The sequence below is a fragment of the Lepidochelys olivacea genome (assembly GCF_965140295.1).
Source record: "Lepidochelys olivacea isolate rLepOli2 genome assembly, chromosome: 3".
NCBI classification, from domain to species: Eukaryota; Metazoa; Chordata; order Testudines; family Cheloniidae; genus Lepidochelys; species Lepidochelys olivacea.
The window spans coordinates 101,985,784-101,994,199 of record NC_140413.1 but is presented as its reverse complement, the minus strand read 5'-3'; the positions used below and the strand labels follow the sequence as shown (position 1 = coordinate 101,994,199).

Below are 8,416 nucleotides of genomic sequence, written 5' to 3'. Positions count from 1 at the left end.
TCATTAAAAAAAAGATATGCACTTACACTTTAAATCAGAACATTTTTTTAAAAATAAATGGACTTTACTAAAAATAACTCAACATGATTTTCATTAGGATTCAAAGTATATAGCTATAAAAGCCTGGGAGATTATTTTAAAGGAAAAACAACAAAACAGACAGAGGAAGACCGTGACCTGGAATCAGAACTTAGCAGGACAAGATACATTTTCATTCAGAAAACAAACTCATTGTTGAGCAATCAAGGTGGAGGATTTTACAGCTCACAATCACTTTCATTGCTTTTCGAAACCAAGGATAAAAGACAGAGTAAATCAAAGGATTAATGGCAGAGTTGGAATAAGCAAACCAAGCCACAATGTCAAAGATAAGGGATGGAGTTATGAAGTTGAGGAAAGCATCAATTATTACAGTTACAAAATAAGGTGACCAGAATACCAAAAAAGCGATCACAGCTATACCCAGGGTTTTTGCAGCTTTCCTCTCTCTTCTGCCAACTCTGTCATTGAAATTATCAGACGACTGGGTTTTGTTGTTCATAATCTCTATCATTCTAGCTTGTCGTTTAGCCACAGCAAAGATCCTGCTGTAAAGCACTATCATTACAGAGAAAGGTATGAAATAAAGGAGAGAGGATACAACAATACACGTTTTATTTAAGATAATCTGACAACTCCCTGCACAGGAGAGGCCATTTACTAATTCTTGCATCTCTTTGTCGTTATACCCAGTGAAGACAGTATAAACACTGTATACTAATGAAAATGTCCAGGCAACAGCTATGAATGCGCCTGAAACAGGCACTGTGAACTTGATGGGATAAATTAAAGGGTTGTTAACAGCAACATATCGATCAACAGAGATGAAACACAAGTGAAATATTGATGCTAGGCACAAAGATACATCTAAACCACAGTGAAATCTACAGAATATTTCCCCAAAATACCAGCATGTTTCAACAGATCTTACAGTGCTAAAGGGCAGCACAGTCAGACCCATACCAAAGTCAACACATGCCAAGGAGGCAATCAAAAAATGTGTAGGAGAGTGAAGTTGCTTGATATAAGCAATTGAAATAATTACCAGTAGATTTCTACCCACAGTGAGAATTGTCAGCAAACCAAGCGCAATATACAAGGTTACTCGGAGTCCAGAAGACAATGGCGTTTTATAGCAAGATTCATTCATGTTTTCAAAGCAGTATTGCAAATCTTCATTATCAAAAAAAGTTGAGTTCATTATTTCCTCCAAGTCTTATTTTTGAATTACTGAACTGACGTTTATGATCCGGGAAAGGGAGAATATGCTCCTGTTTCCAACTTCTCCTGAAAAAAATGAATAGGGATGTTAATAGAATAACTCCACAAACTTATTTTGAACACAGAAATTAAGATGAATTCAGAAAGTTAAAAAAATTGTAAAAATGTAAGATCTCAGTAGCAGCAGATTTTCCCTAGTAACTTAAAATAAGAAAAAAGAAATGATTGTGGTTATTGTGTTTGGATTTAATAGTAGGAGTCATTCTTACTTGATTTCTGCCTGCCAATGCCTCATATTCTGAGAAACTCCCTTTCATAAATTGATTTGAACTGAGGTATGAAGAGAACACTAGAAAAGGCTTGCAATTTATATTAGTGTTTTCTCCCCTGAGCTCTTGTGTCAGAGTTAATGACAAAGCCTGTTCACTCTTCTCCCAAAGCAAAAACAATAAATCTGCATCAAACTCACTGATCTTTCCAAATAATGAAGCCACTGTGATGGAGGATGGGAACCCTAAATTGAAAATGAGGTGTAAAAAATGTTGTTAAATTGTTTGTGCGGCAAAACAAAGATTTACTGTCACACTTTCCAGTATCTCTAGAATATCTGGCAGAAAACAGGAAATTTCATTTCCACCCATATTTAACGCAGGACTGGTCTACACTGGAAAATTAGGTCAGCATAAGTAGGTTGCTCAGAAGTTTAAAAAAATCCACACCCCTGAGCAGCATAGTTAATCGGACCTAAATCCCTATGGTTAGCACTAGCCTTAGCACTAGGGTGACAGAAGAATTCTTCCACTGGCCTATCTACCACCTGTCCTACCCTGATGCGAGCACCCCTTCCATCGATGTAGGTAGTGTTTACACCTAAGAGCTATGCCTCTGTAGTGTTTTAAGTATAGACAAGCCCTCCGTCTCATGCCAGTCTTCAGCCCTCATCCTGCAAACACTTACATACATATGAAGCTTTTCTTACGTAAGTAGCCCCACTGAGTTTAACATTCCTACTATCTACAAGCCCAGTAAACTCTCATGGCCTTTTTTAGTAACAACATTTAGGGCTATATCCTCCACTCCCTTACACCAGTTTTATGCCAGTCAGCCGTGTAATGCCATTGCATAAAATTGGTGTGACAATGTGGAGAATCAGGCCCTTAGATTCTCATATGTGTCATTACCAGTAATTTTTGGAACTTCTCAACCAAACCCTGTTACTTCTGTCTCTCCAGATATGTGAGTGATTAGGTGGCATCTGATCTATCTGAATCTTTACAACTTTATTTTCACTGTTACCAGAGCAAGGAGTTTCTTTAGCTTTCCAATAATCAAGTTTCTCTTGCTCCAGCCACACAAACATGAAAGACTTGTTCTGGAAGAGAGCTTGTTCTGGAAGGCACTATATTCAAAATACTGGTTTCAGAGTAACAGCCGTGTTAGTCTGTATTCGCAAAAAGAAAAGGAGTACTTGTGGCACCTTAGAGACTAACCAATTTCTTTGAGCATGAGCTTTCGTGAGCTACAGCTCACTTCATCGGATGCATACCGTGGAAACTGCAGCAGACTTTATATATACACAGAGAATATGAAACAATACCTCCTCCCACCCCACTGTCCTGCTGGTAATAGCTTATCTAAAGTGATCATCAGGTTGGGCCATTTCCAGCACAAATCCAGGTTTTCTCACCCTCCACCCCCCCACACAAATTCACTCTCCTGCTGGTGATAGCCCATCCAAAGTGACAACTCTTTACACACTGTGCATGATAATCAAGTTGGGCCATTTCCTGCACAAATCCAAGTTTTCTCACATCCCCCCCACCCCCATACACGCACAAACTCACTCTCCTGCTGGTAATAGCAGTCAGTTTGGATGAGATCAGGATGCAAAATCTGGGTATATTCTAAGTGTAATTTACTTTATTATAGGTGGTGCAGGTAGTGACATCTGTAGTTAACATTGCCTGATGCTTCCCATTATAAGACCCCTTTATAGTTGCTTATAATTTTGCTAAAATAACAGTTGGGACTGAAATTTTCCATGCTTCCGGCTTAAATTGATCGATTGATTGATTTGATTGGAAAATTTCAGCAAAAATGGTTCTGCTGTTTTTCAGAAGTAAATTAGGGGAAAATATGTTTTGTCCATGTTAAAAAAAAATTCAACTGTTTAATTGAGAAATTCTAGCACCTTCATGATTTGAGCAGGAACTTAAAATCTGACAGTGGGTTGGGGGATTGCCTTTTGCCATCTCCATGAAAATCCACCCATATTTGGCCATATTACAAGCCTTTGAAAATCCCAGTTCACGCATATTCAGTAGAGACTTGTTAGTTTGGCAGTTAACTTCTGAAGATTCCATCTGCACTGGGCTATTTGCTGACCAGACTTTATTTGTGACATTCCCAAAGAATGATCGAGCATGCTCCAGCTTAGTACTGCAAGGGCTCAGAAGCAGTTCCCCAGAAATTGTTCCTCACAGCAGCTAGAGGCAGCTGTGGTACAAGACATAGGAACTGAGAGCAGGGAAACTTTCTTTCGTATATTCTCAATGGTCCCCATGCTGGTGCCTAGACAGCAAAGAGGAGAAGTGGAAAGGAAGGTACCTGACTAGAGAAGAAAATTCTATTCCTGCCTCTACCATGTTCAAAAGTTTAGTGTAAGTGCCCAATATAACATTGGAACTCTGAGTCATAGAACTTTTCACAACTTTAACACCGAGAACACCGAACTTTTCACAACTTTAACTGTGTGGTCTCTCTTTTCTGGGTGCCCAACTTGAGAGACTCAAATCTGATTTGCAGTAGTGCTAATAAAACACAACAGTGGTTGTCTTCAATGAGAGCTCTGGTCTGAACAAATAAAGTGCTATAAAATGCTAAGTTCTCTGCAAACTCAGACCACAGGCATGCCAAATAGAATAAAAGCTGGAGTAGTCAAAGATAGATAAGTAGGGTTTTGTGCACATTATCAATAAAAGTTATTTACCATATAGGCACCATTTGTGCCAAACACTATACTTTAAGCCTTTCTCCCAATCTGAGCAAAATGTGTATAGGACAGCAAAAGGCCTATGAACCGCTTCTGTTCTCAAAATAGGGTATAAAGTGGCCTTTAAATAGTACATGGGCCTTATATGCTAGCCTTCTGGACAGAGGGTTATTTCACCTGCTCAGAAGAAAATACTTTCATTGTTTTTGTTTCTCCCTGTTGTCAGAAATACATATATGAGATCACATTTCCTGTCCAAATTAACAGACTTCACAAACTAAGATTATGTATGAAATGTGACTAAAATATACTAGTTCCTATGTGAGTGACAATGCTTGCTTAACTGCCTCTGATAAGTTTTTGGCATTCCAATTACTAGTCCCACTTTTTATCTGTTTTGTAACAATTCGCTCATGGTTTTTGTCAGAGTGGGCAAACAATATGTATTTCAGTACTGTTGTACTGAGGAAAAGAGAAAGGAGTGTAAACTCTAGCAAGTCAGGTATAAAATTATAATTAATCAGGCCAAAAAGAATTTGAAGAGCAACTAGCAAAAGACACAAAACTAACCACAATTTTTCTTAAGTACATCAGAAGCAGGAAGCATTCCAAACAATCAGTGGGGCCACTGGACGATAAAGGTGCTAAAGGAGCACTCTGGGAAGACAAGGCCATTGCGGAGAAGCTACATGAATTCTTTGCATCAGTTTTCACTGTGGAGGATGTGAGGGAGATTCCCACACCGGAGCCATTCTTTTTAGGTGACAAATTTGAGGAATTCTCCCAGCTTGAGGTGTCAATAGAGGAGGTTTTGGAACAAATTGATAAATTAAACCGTAATAAGTTGCCAGAACCAGACGGTATTCACCCAAGAATTCTGAAGGAACACAAATATGAAATTGCAAAGCTACTAACTGTAGCATGTAACCTATCATTTAAATCAGGGTCTGTACCAGATAACTGGAGGATAGCTAACGTGACACCAATTTTTTAAAAAGGCTCCAGAGGCAATCCTGGCAATTAAAGGCCTGTAAGCCTAACTTCAGTACCAGGCAAATTGGTTGAAACTATAATAAAGAACAGAATTATCAGACACATAGATGACCACAATTTTCTGGGGAAGAGTCAACATGGCTTTTGTAAAGGAAAATCATGCCTCACCAATGTATTAGAATTCTTTGAGGGGGATCAGCAAACATGTGGACGAGTTGATCCATTGAATATAGTGTACTTGGATGTTCAGAAAGCCTTTGACAAGGTCCCACACTAAAGGCTCTTAAGCAAAATAAGCATTCATGGGATAAAAGGGAAGGTCCTCTCTTGTATCAGTAAATGGTTAAAAGACAGGAAACAAAAGGTAAGAATAAATGTTCAGTTTTCACAATGGACAGAGGTAAGTAATGGGGTCCCCCAAAGATCTGTACTGGAATCAGTGGTGTTCACCATATACATAAATTATCTGGAAAAAAAAGTTAACCAGTGAGGTGGCAAAGTTTGCAGATAATACAAAATTACTCAAGATAGTTAAGTCCAAAGCTTACTGTGAAGACATACAAAGGAATCTCACAGCACTGGGTAACTGAGCAAGAAAATGGCAGATTAAATTCAGTGTTGATAAATGCAAAGTAATGCACATTGGAAAACAATCCCAACAGTACATATAAAATGATGGGTCTATATTAGCTGTTACCAGCCAAGAAAGAGATCTTGGAGTCATCCTGGATAGTTATCTGAGAACATCTGCTCAATGTGCAGCAGCAGTCAAAAAATCTAACAGAATGCTAGGAAAGGGATAGATAATAATAGAAAATATCATAATGGCACTATATTAATCCATGGTACACTGCATCTTGAATAATGTGTGCAGTTCTAGTCACCCTATCTCAAAAAAGATACATTAGAATTGGAAAATGTACAGAGAAGGGCAACAAAAATGATTAGGTATATGGAACAGCTTCCATATGAGGAATGATTGAAAAGAGTGGGACCATCCAGTTTAGAAAGCAGACAACTAAGGGGGGATATGAGAGAAGTCCTTAAAATCATAACTAGTGTGGAAAAAGTGAATAGGAGCATGTTATTTATTCCTTCATATAACACAAGAACCAGGGGTTACCTTAAAAATTAATAGGCAGCTGGTTTAAAACAAACAAAAGGAAATACTTCTTCACACAACACATAGTCAACCTGTGGAACTTCTTCTCAGAGAATGTTGTAAAGGCCAAAAGTATAACTATGTTAAAAAAAGAACTAAATAAGTTCATGGAGGATAGGTCCATCAATGGCTATTAGCCAAGATGGTCAGGGATGCAACCCAATACTCTGGGTGTCCTTGAGCATTTGACTGCCAGAAGCTGGGACTAGAGAACAGAGGATGGATCACTCAATAAGTGCCCTGTTCCGCTCATTCCCTCTGAAGCATCTGGCATTAGCTACTGTCAGAAGACAGGATACTGGGCTAGATGGACCGTGGGTCTGACCCAGTATGGCCATTCTTATATAGTTTACTAATGTAAAGGAAACTTATGAAGTGGTGACATGAGTAGGTACAGATCCTAACTCAAGACCATTTTTTTCTTTAACAATGTTTATTCTCAGCACATAAGCCTTTCGCTTGGACTTGTAACAGTTTGGAATGACTTTCCGAAATAGTGAGTTTTGTCTCAGTCATTTCAAACAAACCTATCCCTACCTGGAACACTGAAGCATAGGCCCCAAACTTATAAATACATATGCATATGAATAATAACAATGAGGAGCATGGGCACAGGAACAGAAGAGGGCCCAGGCACAGATCTGATTGGGCTTCACCTGCTGGTGGCTCAGCCAGCTGTGAGGTGACCCAGCCACTGGCCTCCAGGTATTTTAAGCCCCTCAGAGTCTGAACAGGGTCTAGTCACTGCCCCTGTCTTGGGGTCTCTAGGCACGCTCTTGGGGTGCAGACTCTTGGGAAGCCATGGCAGCTGTCTGTTTAGCATCCCCCCTGAGAACTGTGACCACATGGCCCAGCTGCCAAGCACCCGGGCTTTGTGCTGACTCCTCAGGTTCCTCTGTAGCTTAAAACAAACCCTCTCTCAGAACTCCACTCAAAAGTGTTGGCCTTATGGGTTACCTCCTTAAAGGGCCACATGGTAGGTATAGCATATAACACAAAAACACCTTTCACAGAATTCGAATACATTATTTCTCTTTATTTAAGCACAGAAAATACAGATTACAGATCATATAGAACACAACAAACATCCTAAATACTGCCCCTCACTCTAGCTCACCCTTCCTTTGGAAGTCCTTAGGGGACCAGTATTCAGAGTTCATCCCCACACACACAACCCTTTCACAGGCTCTTGAAGTAGTTTCCCTCATCCTGAGCTTGTGAAAATGGCCAACAAATCCCAAACAGAGCAGCTTCTGCCCTTTTATAACCTTCCAGTCCCTCAGACGTGTGACTCCCTGGTCAGTCTTAACAGATGACCTTAGGGTCCTACCAAGTAACTTTGTTATCAGGCAATCTCTCCCCTGACAAACCAATTCTCACCTTCAAAATGCAGTTTGCAGCGTAGTAAGGATACATTCAGAGATCTCATCATCTCACACAGAATTCATAAATTTTACATGTTAGAGATACAATTTCCTGCAAAATCATTGACAAACCTTACTGAATTAAGTTTAAGTATCTTTGGGATCCATTGTATTAAATTAACAGTTTATGTATAATTTTGGGCCAGGGTCATATGTAACCTCTCTAGTTGGGAGATGTGATGATCAAAAGACTATGTTGGACAATGTGCATGACAAAAATGGACTTTGGGGACAATATGTGTGAAGTGAACTTCCTGGGATATACAGGAGAGGTGTATGCAAATTCCCCACCTCTGGTTATTCAACAACCCAGCCTTTTGAAGCTATGCCCTGAGGAGTAAGCCATTGACTGCTGATCACATAAGGTCAAGATCAAAGACCAAAACTATATAAAGGAAAGACTGAATTATTCATGGTTGTTCTGATTCTGAATCTGAGACCGTTATGAACTAGTAGGCACATGGAAAACCCTAGTTGTGGGTTTTGAAGGACTGATCCGAAGGATGGAGTTGGAGTGTCCTCTAGGAAGCTTTTTAGCATGCATTATCTCTGGTAAACTTTCACTGTTTTTAATATGTTTTCTTG

At 39.4% G+C, this 8,416-nt stretch overlaps 1 pseudogene across 1 annotated transcript; it reads right to left on the bottom strand.

Moving 5' to 3' along the window:
- Nucleotides 1-211: 211 nt before the first annotated feature.
- On the bottom strand, nt 212-1,240 carry LOC311517692 (trace amine-associated receptor 9 pseudogene; annotated as a pseudogene). Its single transcript has one exon. The product of its transcript is annotated as a trace amine-associated receptor 9 pseudogene (transcript).
- Nucleotides 1,241-8,416: the final 7,176 nt, after the last annotated feature.